The following is a 15,301-nucleotide window of genomic DNA, read 5'->3' as shown; positions in this document are numbered from 1 at the left end:
CACACACAGAGCGCGATTCCCGCAATGGACTCGCTCGTGTGAAACAGCCCTTAGGCTACTCTCACACTTGCGTTGTTTTTTTCCAGTATTGAGATCCGGCAGAGAATCTCATTACCGGAAAAAGAATGTCTGCGTTTAGTCCTCATGCATTCTGAATGGAAAGAGGATGTCTTCCGTTCCAGCAGCCTTCCGTTTGGGACCGGACACACAACCGCTGCAAGCTGCAGTTTTGTATCCAGTCATAAAAAAACTTAAAACGGATCCGGCACTGAAAACAAGGTAAGTAAATGGTGACAGATCCGTTTTTTTATTTTTAGGAGCCTAAAAAAACACATCTGTCACCCATTGACTTTCAATGTATTTAGTGACAGATCCGTTTTGATTTCACACAACCGCATCCTAACGGAACGGATGCCTCCTGATGTGCAAAATCAAAACGCATCCGTTTAATTCCGGTGCCGAGATCGCATGCTGGATCTCAATGCCGGAAGTAACAGCGCGAGTGTGAAAGTAGCCTTCTTCATAGAGACTGTAGTTAAATAGGCGGGTATTTGGTAGCTGTGGTAAATATGTATATCTCTGCTCATGCACCCAGTGTACCCCAGAGGTGCCCTCTCGCCTCTTCATACCATTTTTCCACCACTGTATAAGAAAGCATGTCCTGCTGCTCTTTCCTGTACAGATGTGGACGTCTCCTTCTCCACGTAGACCCTCATGTTTTCTCTCATCAGGTGCTGTATTACGCATCTCCTAGAATATCGGTGTAACGTGGCACCACAAGGAATGGGCCTACAGCTTCACCGCACAGAGCGTAGGGTCTTTAAAAATCCATGTAATTAACCATGCCTTGTCATTTTTCACCTTAACCCCTTAAGGACTCGGCCCTCTTTCACCTTAAGGACTTGGCCATTTTTTGCAAATCTGACCAGTGTCACTTTGTGCTGATAACTTTAAAACGCTTTGACTTATCCAGGCCGTTCTGAGATAGTTTTTTCATCACATATTGTACTTCATGACACTGGTAAAATGACGTCAAAAAAATAAATTTTTATTAAAAAATACCAAATTTACAAAACATTTGTAAAAGATTGCAAATTTCCACGTTTCAATTTCTCTACTTCTATAATACATAGTAATACCTCCAAAAATAGTTATTACTTTACATTCCCCATATGTCTACTTCATGTTTGGATCATTTTGGGAATGATATTTTATTTTTTGGGGATGTTACAAGGCTTAGAAGTTTAGAAGCAAATCATGAAATTTTTCAGAAATTTTCAAAAACCCAATTTTTGGGGACCAGTTCGGGTCTGAAGTCACTTTGCGAGGCTTACATAATAGAAACCTCCCAAAAATGACCCCATTCTATAAACTACACCCCTCAAGGTATTCAAAACTGATTTTACAAACTTTGTTAACCCTTTAGGTGTTCCACAAGAATTAATGGAAAATAGAGATACAATTTCAAAATTTCACTTTTTTGGCAGATTTTCCATTTTAATAATTTTTTTCCAGTTACAAAGCAAGGGTTAACAGCCAAACCAAACTCAATATTTATGGCCCTGATTGTGTAGTTTACAGAAACACTCAATATATATTTTTTTTTACGGTGTTCATCTGAGGGGTTAGGTCAAGTGATATTTTTATAGAGTCGGCCGATACTGACGCGGCGATACCAAATATGTATACTTTTTTATTTTGTTTATGTAAGTTTTACACAATAACAGCTTTTTTAAAACAAAAAAATGATGTTTTACTGTCTCCATATTCTGAGCCATATTTTTTTTTAATTTTTGGGCGATTGTCTCGGGTAGGGGCTCATTTTTTGCGGGATGAGGTGACGGTTAGATTGGTACTATTTTGGTGGGCAAACGCCTTTTTGATCGCTTGCTGTTGTACTTTTTGTGATGTAAGGTGACAAAAAATTATTTATTTAGCACAGTTTTTATTTTTTACGGTGTTTATCCAAGGGGTTAGGTCATGTGATATGTTTATAGAGCCGGTCGATACGGACGCTGCGATACCTAATATGTCTACTTTACTTTTACTTTATTTGGGGAAAATGACTTTTTGTTTTATTTTTACTTGAAACTTTTATTTTTTTGGGGGGAAACTTTATTTTTTTTACTTTATTTTTTGACCCACTTTGGGACTTCAACTTTTGGGGGTGCATTGGCTGTATGGAATGCATTGGCTGTATGAGTAATACTGTGTGTATTACTCATACAGCTTCCGGCCTGTGAGATCCAGGGGGCTGGATCTCACAGGCTCGTCACCGGAAGGCAGCGCAGATGCCTAAGGAAGGCATCGCGCTGCCTTCCATGCCATCGGGTCCCCCCTACAGCTGCATGGGGACCCGATGGCACCGCCGCCCGCCGGATAAGGTAAAACCGCAGGTCTGAATTGACCTGCGGTTTGCGGCGTTCACCAATGGGGGGGTGGTCACATGACACCCCCCCCCCCCCGGCGTTGTGACAGGATGCCCACTGAATGATTTTAGCTGACATCCTGTTCCGATTAACCCCCGCCGCGCCGCAATGTAATTTTAAAGTTTGGACTTACCGGTACGTCCTGGGTCCTTCAGGACTCGGCAAACATGGCGTACCGGTACGTCCTAAGTCCTTAAGGGGTTAAGGGCTATTTCACACAAACGTTTTTTGCGTTCCGTATATGGGCCATTTTTTGAGTTCTGTATACGGAACCATTAATTTCAATGGTTCCGCAAAAAAACTGAATGTACTCCGTATGCATTCAGTTTCAGTATTTGTTTTTCCGTTCAAAGATAGAACATGTCCTATTATTGCCCGCAAATAACGTTCCGTGGCTCCATTCAAGTCAATTGGTCCGCAAAAAAAAGGGGGGGAACACATACGGAATGTACTCCGTATGTCTTCCGTATCCGTTCCGTTGCCCAGCCCAATTTTTTCTATGTAATTACTGTTATACTGTATATACTATACGGAAAAACGGAAAGGAACCGGAAACGGAAAAATGGCCCACAAAACACTGAAAAAGTCATACGGTTGTGTGAACAAGCCCTCAGGACCAGGTGTTTTGTTTTTTTGGGGAAATTTGACGTGTCACTTTGTGGTAATAAGTTTGGAACACTTTTAGGCCCCTTGCAGACGAGCGTGTCCGGAGTGTGTTAAGTGAAAAATGCGCGATTTCGCAAGCAAGTTTCGCAATTCAGTTTAGTATGCGATCACGGTGGCACGAAGCGCACTGCGTCAAAGCAACCAATGTTCAGTTTTTATCGCAAGTGTGCAATGCGATTTAATGCGATTTGCATGCGCATGATAAAAAATTGAAGGTATACAAACAACATCTCTTAGCAACCATCCGTGAAAATCTATGGGGCCTAACGCAGAATATAGAACATGCTGCGATTTTCACGCAACGCACAAGTGTTGCGTGAAAACCAACGCTCATGTACAGAGACCCATTGAAATGAATGGGTCCGGATTCAGTGCGGGCGCAATGCGTTCGTGTGAAAGGGGCCTTACTTATCCAAACCGCTCAGATTGTTTTCTCGCGATACATTGTAATTCATGAAAGTTTGAGTCGATATAATTCACCTTTATTTATTAAAAATGAGAGATATTGGCAATTATCAAAATTTGAATTTCTCTGCTTTTAAGGCAGACAGTGATGCATCATAAAAGAGTTATTACCTTACATTCCCCATATGTCCACTTTCATGTTGGTATCATTTTGTAAATCTCCTTTAATTTTTTTAGGATGTTTATAAGTCTTTTAGAAGCAAATTTTTAAGAACTTCCAAAACCCGTTTTTTTTTTTTTAAGGACCAGTTCAGTTATGAAGTCACTTTGTGGGGCTTACATGGTAGAACCCCCCCCCCCCCATAAATGACCCAATTAGAAACGACACCCCTCAAGGTATTCAAAACGGATTTTACAAACTTTGTTAACCGTTTAGGATCTAACATTTTTAAATTAAATATTTTTTTTTTTTTTGGAAGATTTTCTATTTCAATCAATTTTTTCCTGTAACACATTAAGACAAATAAAACTCAATATTACCCTGATTCTGCAGTTTACAGAAGCACACGGCAGGGCGCAGAAGGAAAGGAGCAACATATGGATTTTAGAGGGCAGATTTCACTGCCATGTGACATTTAAAGACCCCCTCTAGTAGAAATTCCCAAAAAGTGACCCAGTTTTGGAAATTACAATTTTATTGGTACTTTTTGGGGGGTACATATGATTTTTGATTGCTCTATATTACACTTTTTGTGAGGCAAGGTAACCAAAAAATGGCTGTTCTGGCACAGTTTTAGTTTTTTAAGGGGTTCACCTGACAGGTTAGATCATGTGCATTTTTATAGAGCAGGTTGTTATGGACACGACAATGCCAAATATGTCTACTTTTTATTTTCCTTTTATTTCAGTTGTACATAACAAACATGAAGAAAATCATGTTTTTGTGTCTCCATTTTACGAATGACATTTTTTTTTCTGCCAATGGATGATTGGCAGAAAAAAAAATATATATAAATGTCATTCGGAAAATGGAGACAGAAAAACATGATTTTTCATGTTTGTTATGTACAACTGAAATAAAAGGAAAATAAAAGTAGACATATTTGGCATTGTCGTGTCCGTAACAACCTGCTCTATAAAAATGCACTAACCTGTCAGGTGAACCCCTTAAAAAGAGTTGATGGTTTTTATTGGTATCATTTTTGGGGGCATATGATTTTTTTTAATCAGTCAATATTATACATTTTCACGCAAGGTGACCAAAAGATGGTTATTTTGGCACTTTTTTTTTTTTTTTCACGGTGTTTCCCGGACAGGGTAGATCATATGATATTTTTATAGAGCAGGTTGTTATGGACGCGGCCATACCTTGTCATTTTTTTTTTTTTTTTTTTTTTACAATTTTATGACTCTCTCTTTATGGTAAAGGGATGTTTTTTTTTTTACTTTTTTTTTTTTTTTACTTGAAACTTAATTTTTTTCTGTTAAAAAAACATTATGGGACTGTTTCAGTGCATTACGATATATCTGTTTAGTACTGCATTGACTTTCAGTGCATTACACAGTGTAATACACTGACAGTTTGCCTATGAGACTCAAAGGTCTCCGTAGCTGCTGGGCCCCAAGGCCTTTGAAAGGCTTGGGGCTGCCATGGCAACCATCGGATCCCCTACAACACAGCACGGGAACCCGATCGATAAGGAGAGGGAGCACTAACCTGTGGCATATGAGGGGTTAATCCACCGGCATTGTTGTCACCGATGCTGTTGGATGCAGCAGGGGCCCGGCTGCTGCTGAAGACAGCACGTGGGAAGGACCGCAGGAAGAGAATGCTCGTTCTGGAGCGCCAAGTACCGGCAACTTAGAACGAGCATTCTCGTCCAAGGTCCGTAGGGGGTTAAAGGGGTTTTCTGAGACTTTAAAGAGGACCTTTCATGGATTTTCTTTTGTTTTATTTAGTACTTTTACTTGCAGGGTACCCTCCGCTGATGCTGCCATCCTTTTTTTATTTTTTTGCGCCCAGTATGTTATGCCGTGGTCCAGTCACAGCGGAGAGCATCACAGCCAGGGAGAAAAAACAGCTCACCTTCTCCCTGGCTGTGACGTTCTCCGCAGTGGTAAAAATCCCTTTAAGGGTCCATCCACGGATCCACAAAACACTTACACCGGCAATGTGTGTTCTGCATTTTGCAGACGGCACATTGCCGGCACTTAATAGAAAATGCCTAATCTTGTCCGCAATTGCGGACAGGAATAGGACATGTTCACAATTCCTTTCCCGTAAAAAATAGAACCCGGAAGTGAGGGTCCGCAATTCCGTATCCGGGCAGCACATCGTGCTGCCCCATAGAAATGAATGAGTCCGCAATTCCGTTCCGCAAAATGCGGAACGGAATTGTGGATGTGTGAATGGAGCCTAATGATGACAAATATGGTGGTGCATGATGGGCTCCGATGTGTTCCTGACAGGAATATATTGGCAAAAGTCTCAGCTTTTAATATCTGCCTCTATGACTAGCCAGTATAGTCAGTGGCATATCCGTTTGGTGCATTTTTTTTTCTGTGATTTATACAATTATATTTTCATCCGCACAATGCTCCGTTTTGTGTAGGGTGCCTTTGTGGTGCATGTGGACCGCGCCGACATCCTCCATTGTACGCATTTTATGCTGGGGATGGTCGTTTGCGGGGGTCCACATGCGGTGGGACTGCTCCCCCAATGAGAAACACGCTACAGTGTTTGGGGTTTGAGCAGCTCCTCCAGTATTGCCACTATATTTCTGTGATTTTGTTCAAATATGGTTAAACATTGATGAAGAGCAGGGGTACTCAACTAGTTTTATTAAAGGTCCACATACCTGGGTCTGCAGTCAGGTGAAGGTCCGAGCTGAATGCCAACAGTAAAGATGAGCGCCCCCATTAGTGCCCCCAGCCCCCAGCATTTGCTCGCGTCATGGTGAACACTCTGCTGACTGGAAGCTCAGGACAGAACCAGCTCCAGTGTGATGACGTCTAGCAGGTCCTGTCCTGAGCTTCCAGTCAGCAGTGAGCGTTCCCTACAGCGTTAACACAAGTGGTGGTGGAGGTAAAGGCTGTACTAATGAGCGCTCTGCAATGGACGCGCTCATTAGTAACAGTCCGTACAGGAATATACCGGCAATGTAGAGAAAAATTACCGGCACCGGCAGGGCCACTAAAATACCAGCCTTGGTGGTGAGTTACTGGCCAGGTGGCAACCCTCTGTATTTTTGTTTCACATCCAATCCCTAACCCCCTTCATTTCAATGGGGCCTCAAGATGCAGACAGTACACAGTGTACTCCCATCTTTTGCGGCCCCATAGAAATGAAGAGGTCCGCATCCAATCCACCAATAATGGGGACTGGATGTGGAACAAAAATACCATGGTGTGAATGGAGCCTTATCTTTATTTCACCATCAGGCTACTTTCACCCTTGCGGTTTTGCCTGATCCGGCAGGGCTCGGCAAAAACGCTTCCATTACTGATAATACAACCGTCTGCATTTGTTATGAACAGATCCGTTTGTACTATCTTTAACATAGCCAAGACAGATCCATCATGAACTCCATTGACTTGAACTGTGGGTCATGCCGGATCCGTCTTGCTCCGCATCCCATGACTGAATGAAAACCTCAGCATGCTGCGGTTTGCTCTCCGGTATTGGAACGCAACCAAACGGAACGGAATGCATTTTGGAGCATTCCGTTCTGTTCAGTTACGTTTTGTCCTCTAACAATGAATAGGGACAAAACGGAAGCATTTTTCTCCAGTATTGAGATCCTATGACGGATCTCAATACCGTAAAATAGAAACGCCAGTGTGAAAGTAGCCTTACAGAGAGAGGCACAGGCTAGATGGGAACACACCTCTGACACTGTGGAATCCTTTCCTGTGTTCAGTTTCCGCCCTGTCTGTACCCCTCAGGTAGCTGGCAGTGGCGGTGTCATCTCCACCATGTAAGGGACCTCTGGAGCTTGAAGCTCCCTTACGTGTCTCTGCTGCAGGAGAGTAGGGACTGAGCCTCTGAGAGAGATGGCTTCCACCATGTGAGAGCGCGGAGAGAGACAGGGACCGGTGGCTGCATGTGGAGGGATCGGTTTCTTTCAGCAGCTTATGCCCCAGCTCTTTCTGGCGAGATTAAGGGAGATTAAGAAGCAGCCTAAAGTGCTGCTGCCTATGGAAGGGATGGCAGGTTTTCGGAAAGCTGGCATCCGCGGTCCGCCAGTTGAGAACCCCTGATGTAGAGGTTAATTTAATCCACACAAGACTCTGATACCACTGGACCTGACAGAAATGTGAACAGAAAATGCTGTTGGACTCCCTCAATAGTCTGTTGTAATTGTTGGAGATATGTACTGTGTGTGTGTGTGTGTGTGTGTGTGTGTGTGTGTGTGTGTGTGTGTGTGTGTGTATATATATATACTGCTCAAAAAAATAAAGGGAACACTTAAACAACACAATGTAACTCCAAGTCAATCACACTTCTGTGAAATCAAACTGTCCACTTAGGAAGCAACACTGAGTGACAATCAATTTCACATGCTGTTGTGCAAATGGAATAGACAACAGGTGGAAATTATAGGCAATTAGCAAGACACCCCCAATAAAGGAGTGGTTCTGCAGGTGGTAACCACAGACCACTTCTCAGTTCCTATGCTTCCTGGCTGATGTTTTGGTCACTTTTGAATGCTGGCGGTGCTTCACTCTAGTGGTAGCATGAGACGGAGTCTACAACCCACACAAGTGGCTCAGGTAGTGCAGCTTATCCAGGATGGCACATCAATGCGAGCTGTGGCAAGAAGGTTTGCTGTGTCTGTCAGCGTAGTGTCCAGAGCATGGAGGCGCTACCAGGAGACAGGCCAGTACATCAGGAGACGTGGAGGAGGCCGTAGGAGGGCAACAACCCAGCAGCAGGACCGCTACCTCCGCCTTTGTGCAAGGAGGAACAGGAGGAGCACTGCCAGAGCCCTGCAAAATGACCTCCAGCAGGCCACAAATGTGCATGTGTCTGCTCAAACGGTCAGAAACAGACTCCATGAGGGTGATATGAGGGCCCCACGTCCACAGGTGGGGGTTGTGCTTACAGCCCAACACCGTGCAGGACGTTTGGCATTTGCCAGAAAACACCAAGATTGGCAAATTCGCCACTGGCGCCCTGTGCTCTTCACAGATGAAAGCAGGTTCACACTGAGCACATGTGACAGACGTGACAGAGTCTGGAGACGCCGGGGAGAACGTTCTGCTGCCTGCAACATCATCCAGCATGACCGGTTTGGCATTGGGTCAGTAATGGTGTGGGGTGGCATTTCTTTGGAGGGCCGCACAGCCCTCCATGTGCTCGCCAGAGGTAGCCTGACTGCCATTAGGTACCGAGATGAGATCCTCAGACCCCTTGTGAGACCATATGCTGGTGCGGTTGGCCCTGGGTTCCTCCTAATGCAAGACAATGCTAGACCTCATGTGGCTGGAGTGTGTCAGCAGTTCCTGCAAGACGAAGGCATTGATGCTATGGACTGGCCCGCCCGTTCCCCAGACCTGAATCCAATTGAGCACATCTGGGACATCGTGGCTCGCTCTATCCACCAATGTCACGTTGCACCACAGACTGTCCAGGAGTTGGCAGATGCTTTAGTCCAGGTCTGGGAGGAGATCCCTCAGGAGACCGTCCGCCACCTCATCAGGAGCATGCACAGGCGTTGTAGGGAGGTCATACAGGCACGTGGAGGCCACACACACTACTGAGCCTCATTTTGACTTGTTTTAAGGACATTACATCAAAGTTGGATCAGCCTGTAGTGTGTTTTTCCACTTTAATTTTGAGGGTGACTCCAAATCCAGACCTCCATGGGTTAAAAAATTTGATTTCCATTTTTTTTTTTGTGTGAATTTGTTGTCAGCACATTCAATTATGTAAAGAACAAAGTATTTCAGAAGAATATTTAATTAATTCAGATCTAGGATGTGTTATTTTTGTGTTCCCTTTATTTTTTTGAGCAGTGTATATGTGTGTGTATGTATCTCCCAGAATGGTGCAGGAAACCTATTAAGGAGATACATATTGTGGAGTGCTGTGGTGCACCTGAGACGTGCCACCAAGGTACCCGGCCTTGGTGGAGTGGAAGCCAGAAGCTAGAGTGTCCACTAAGATAGATAGTTAGATAGTGGACACTGTTGTTACCTAGTAAAGCCCTGAACGGATCTCACAAACGGAATGCCAAAACGCCAGTGTGAAAGTAGCCTAATCCGGGCCTGGCTTTTACTGAGAGTAAGCAAAGAGCTGGGTGGGTGCTTACTCCCCACGATCCATTCCGGGGTTTATAGGTGGCTCATGTCCACAATTGTGTTTTTAAAGCCTCTTGCACACGAACATGTGATGGCCGTGCCCGTGGGCCAGCCGCATGCAGATCACGACCCCATTCACTTGAATGGGGTCCGCGATCCGTCCTTCCCGCAGAAAGATAGGACAAGTTTCTATCTTTTTTCAGAACAGAAGCACGGAACGGAACCCCACGAAAGCAGTCCATAGTGCTTCCGTTCCGTGGTTCAGTTCCGGATTTGCGGACCCATTCAAATGAATGTGTCCGCATCCGTGATGGGGAAAGCACACTGCCGGTGTCCTGTGTATTGTGGGCCGCAATACGGCCACGGGGGACCCACGGCCATGTGCAAGAGGCCTAAGGCTAAATGCACACGATCAGGATTGCTTGCGGATTTTCCGCGTGGATTTGCGTGAGGAAATTCCGCACCGTAGGTCATGTACATTGTATTCTATGAGGTTTTAAAATCCGCAGCATGTCAATTTATTATATTTTTCCTGACCAGATTTTTTTCATTCACCAAATCTGCACCAATTAATGCGGATTGACCGCACGGATTTGCCTGCGAGCACCTGCGGATTTCAGTGCACATGAATCCTGAACGTGTGCATGTACCCTAAATGTGAGCAGCAGGAAGCAGGGTGTGTCTGTGGGGTGAGAGGCTGCAAGGCAGGTGTGAAGGAACCACTGGCCTGTGGACTGATTACCTGACCCGGCTGCAACAAGCAATAAACCGTGTCATAGGAGCCCACGGCATTACAATATGTAATCAGTTTATAGGAAGAGATTTATCAAAACTGGTGTAAAGGAAAACTGGCTTAGTTGCCCATAGCAACCAATCAGATTCCACCATGAAAGGGTGCTAGGGGCAAGTAAGCCAGTTTTCCTTTACACCAGTTTTGTGGGTAAAGATTCACCATGAGCTGCATTCCATACGTTTTACATTCCTGCTCGTTCTGGGCTCTGAAGTCAAGGAGGCGGTCCTATCAGTGACTGACAGCTATCTGTATACACATCCGCAGTACACCCCCATAGAACTGCTTATTCTTGTCCGCGCTCCGGAAATGTGGATGCGGACAGCAGACTGTGTGCTGTCCGCATCCATTCCTGCCCTATAGAGAATGAATGGGTCCGCACCCATTCCGGATGATTGCGGAACGGGTGTGGACACATTCTACGGATGTGTGAATGGACCCTAAGGGCTGTCATCACTGATTAAGACCGCCTCCTGGACTTCAGAGCCCAGAACGAGCAGGAATTTAAATGAATGAAATGCAGCTGATAGTGAATGTGGGACCCCTGCCGATCAGCTGTTTGAGAAGGCAGTGGCGCTGGCAGTAGTGCCGCGGCCTTCTCACTGTTTACCGCAGGCCCAGTGATGTCACGACTAGTATCACTGGCCTGGGCGCAGCTAAGCTCCATTCACAGAGCTTAGCCCCACAGAACCCCTTTAAGTAAGCATGGCGTGAGCAGGCTTATAGGCCTTGGATATGAAATAAGCCAGCACCTCCTCTGCAGAAAGCTGTTTCAGGACGATTGACTCTCATCAGTGCGGAGCAGAGAGTACTGGTTTAACTGGATGAAAGGCCTAAGTCAGGATTTAGGAGGCACCATCTCTCCTTGGGGAGAGAGCTCCTTAATCGGCATGAGGAGACTTATAGGTCATGCATGCTCCTCTGGAATTCTGGGAAGAAAGGGATGCAAATGATCTCTTAACAAGCTCTGCCTCTGCTACCAGATCTTAGGCAGGTTTTCTATAAGTCAATGTTCAACCCTTTAAATAGGCCTTGAGATAGGGGTGGGCGATATGGCCTAAAATCTATATTGCGATATAATTTTAAGCATGTGCGATATGCAATATATATTGCGATATATTGTTTTCTATATTTGGGGGGGCGTGTTTAAACTTTTTTTTACTTTTTATTTAATAACTATTAGTCTCCTTAAGGGCTAGAACGTAGAACCCTTGTCATATTCACCCTAACAGAGCTCTATTAGGGTGAATAGGACTTTACACTCTCCCTGCTGCCCTGTGCTTTGTGCACACAACAGCAGGGAGCTGATCCCCCTCCCATAAATGGTGCCATCCACAGATTCTCCCCCCCCCCTCACCTAAACGGTGCCATCCCCAGATCCCCCCCCCTCCCCTAAACGGTGCCATCCCCAGATCCCCCCCCCTCCCCTAAACGGTGCCATCCCCAGATCCCCCCTCCCCTAAACGGTGCCATCCCCAGATCCCCCCTCCCCTAAACGGTGCCATCCACAGATCCCCCCTCCCCTAAACGGTGCCACCCACAGATCCCCCCCCTCCCCTAAATGGTGCCATCCACAGATACCCCCCCCTCCCCTAAACGGTGCCATCCCCAGATCCCCCTTCCTCCCCTAAACGGTGCCATCCCCAGATCCCCCTTCCTCCCCTAAACGGTGCCATCCCCAGATCCCCCCCCCCCTCCCCTAAACGGTGCCATCCACAGACACCCTCCCTTCCCTAAACGGTTCCATCCACAGATTCTCCCCCCTCCCACCGACGCTCACAGGAATACATTTAAAAACTAATCAGTAACTTTAACTTTATTCATTGGTGATCTCTTTACTGTTTATACCTTACTCCGTCTTAGCTCCGGTAACAGCAGGCAGTGCGGGGGGCGGCGCTCACTCACTGACGTCACGCGCCTGCGCCGCCTAGTGGGAGGAGCAGGCGCGTGACGTCAGTGAGTGAGCGCCGCCCCCCGCACTGCCTGCTGTTACCGGAGCTAAGACCTAGTAAGGTATACAGTAAAGAGATCACCAATTAATAAAGTTAAAGACTAAGTTACTGATTAGTTTTTAAATGTTCTACTGTCAGCGACGTGGCCCTGTATATTCTAACCCCCAGGCAAGCGTCCCTGTCACCATGGGAACGCCTGGGGGTTAGAATATACCATCGGATTTGAGTTTTCACGCGCTCACTGAGATCGTGAAAACTCAATGATTTACAGTCAGTCCCTCCCCTCCTCCTCTTTTGTCATTGGTGGTCAGCGGCAGCCGCGCACAGTGGGGAGGGAGGGACTCTCTCCTTCTCCACTGTGCCGGCTCAGGATCAAATCGCGGTCCGGCGATATAGGCGATATGCTCAAAATCCATATCGTGGCACAAATTTATATCGCATATCGCCTTTATCGTCTATATCGCCCACCCCTACCTTGAGATATGACTTGGATATTACCGTAAATAAGCCAGCATCTCCTCTGCAGACAGCTGTTTTGGGGGTGATTGCCCCTTATCGGTACAGAGTACTGGCTTAACCCCTTAAGGACCGGGCTCATTTTCACCTTAAGGACCAGGCCATTTTTTGCAAATCTGACCAGTGTCACTTTAAGTGCTCATAACTTTAAAACGCTTTGACTTATCCAGGCCGTTCTGAGATTGTTTTTTCGTCACATATTGTACTTCATGACACTGGTAAAATGAAGTCAAAAAAATAATTTTTTTTGCACAAAAAAATACCTAATTTACCAAAAATTTGAAAAAATTTGAAAAATTTCAAAGTTTCAGTTTCTCTACTTCTGTAATACATAGTAATACCCCCAAAAATTGTGATGACTTTACATTCCCCATATGTCTACTTCATGTTTGAATTGTTTTGGGAATGATATTTTATTTTTTGGGGAAGTTATAAGGCTTAGAAGTTTAGAAGCAAATCTTGAAATTTTTCAGAAATTTACAAAAACTCAATTTTTAGGGACCACTACAGCTCTGAAGTCACTTTGCGAGGCTTACATAATAGAAACCACCCAAAAATTACCCCATCTAAGAAACTACACCCCTCAAGGTATTCAAAACTGATTTTGCATACATTGTTAACCCTTTAGGTGTTGCACAAGAGTTATTGGCAAATGGGGAGGAAATTTGAGAATTTCATTTTTTTGTCTAATTTTTCATTTTAACCCATTTTTTCCACTAACAAAGCAAGGGTTAACAGCCAAACAAGATTGTATCTTTATTGCCCTGACTCTGCCGTCTACAGAAACACCCAATATGTGGCCGTAAACTACTGTATGGCCACACAGCGGGGCGTAGAGTGAAAGGTGCGCCGTATGGTTTTTGGAAGGCTGATTTTTATGGACTGGTTTTTTGACACCATGTCCCATTTGAAGCCCCCTGATGCACCCCTAGAGGAGAAACTCCCTAAAAGTGACCCCATCTAAGAAACTACACCCCTCAAGGTATTCAAAACTGATTTTACATACGTCGTTAACCCTTTAGGTGTTGCACAAGAGTTATTGGCAAATGGGGATGAAATTTGAGAATTTCATTCTTTTGCCTAATTTTCAATTTTAACCCATTTTTTACACTAACAAAGCAAGGGTTAACAGCCAAACAAGACTGTATCTTTATTGCCCTGACTCTGCTGTTTACAGAAACACCCCATATGTGGCCGTAAACTACTGTACGGGCACACAGTAGGGCGTAGAGTGAAAGGTGCGCCGTTTGGTTTTTGGAAGGCTGATTTTGCTGGACTGTTTTTTTTACACCATGTCCCATTTGAAGCCCCCCTGATGCACCCCTAGAGTAGAAACTCCATAAAAGTGACCCCATCTAAGAAACTACACCCCTCAAGGTATTCAAAACTGATTTTACAAACGTTGTTAACCCTTTAGGTGTTGCACAAGATTTTATGGAAAATAGAGACACAATTTCAAAATTTCAAATTTTTGGCAGATTTTCCATTTTAATATTTTTTTTCCAGTTACAAAGCAAGGGTTAACAGCCAAACAAAACTCATTATTTATGGCCCTGATTCTGTAGTTTACAGAAACACCTAATATGTGTTCGTAAACCGCTGTACGGGCACACGGCAGGGCGCAGAAGGAAAGGAATGCCATATGGTTTTTGGAAGGCAGATTTTGCTGGACTGGTTTTTTTGACACCATGTCCCATTTGAAGCCCCCCTGATGCACCCCTAGAGTAGAAACTCCAAAAAAGTGACTCCATTTTAGAAACTACGGGATAGGGTGGCAGTATTGTTGGTACTAGTTTAGGGTACATATGATTTTTGGTTGCTCTATATTACACTTTTTGTGCAGCAAGGTAACAAGAAATAGCTTTTTTGGCACGTTTTTTTTTTTTGTTATTTACAACATTCATCTGACAGGTTAGATCATGTGGTAATTTTATAGAGCAGGTTGTCACGGACGCGGCGATACCTAATATGTATACATTTTTTTTTATTTATGTAAGTTTTATACAATAACTTCATTTTTAAAACCAAAAAAATGTTTTAGTGTCTCCATAGTCTAAGAGCCATAGTTTTTTCAGTTTTTGGGCGATTATCTTGAGTAGGGTCTCATTTTTTGCGGGATGAGATGACGGTTTGATTGGCACTATTTTGGGGTGCATATGACTTTTTGATCGCTTGCTATTACACTTTTTGTGACGTAAGATGGCAAAAATGGCTTTTTTTACACTGTTTTTATTTTTATT

The 15,301-nt window shown here is 44.5% G+C and overlaps 1 protein-coding gene across 1 annotated transcript in view; it reads left to right on the top strand.

Annotated features, from left to right (window-relative positions):
* RAB2A (RAB2A, member RAS oncogene family) overlaps nt 1-15,301 on the top strand; it is a 100,142-nt gene that overhangs the window by 21,640 nt on the left and 63,201 nt on the right. The window lies entirely within an intron of this gene.

Source organism: Bufo bufo, chromosome 5 (genome assembly GCF_905171765.1).
Source record: "Bufo bufo chromosome 5, aBufBuf1.1, whole genome shotgun sequence".
Taxonomy (NCBI): domain Eukaryota; kingdom Metazoa; phylum Chordata; class Amphibia; order Anura; family Bufonidae; genus Bufo; species Bufo bufo.
This window is presented reverse-complemented; position numbering and strand designations above follow the sequence as displayed.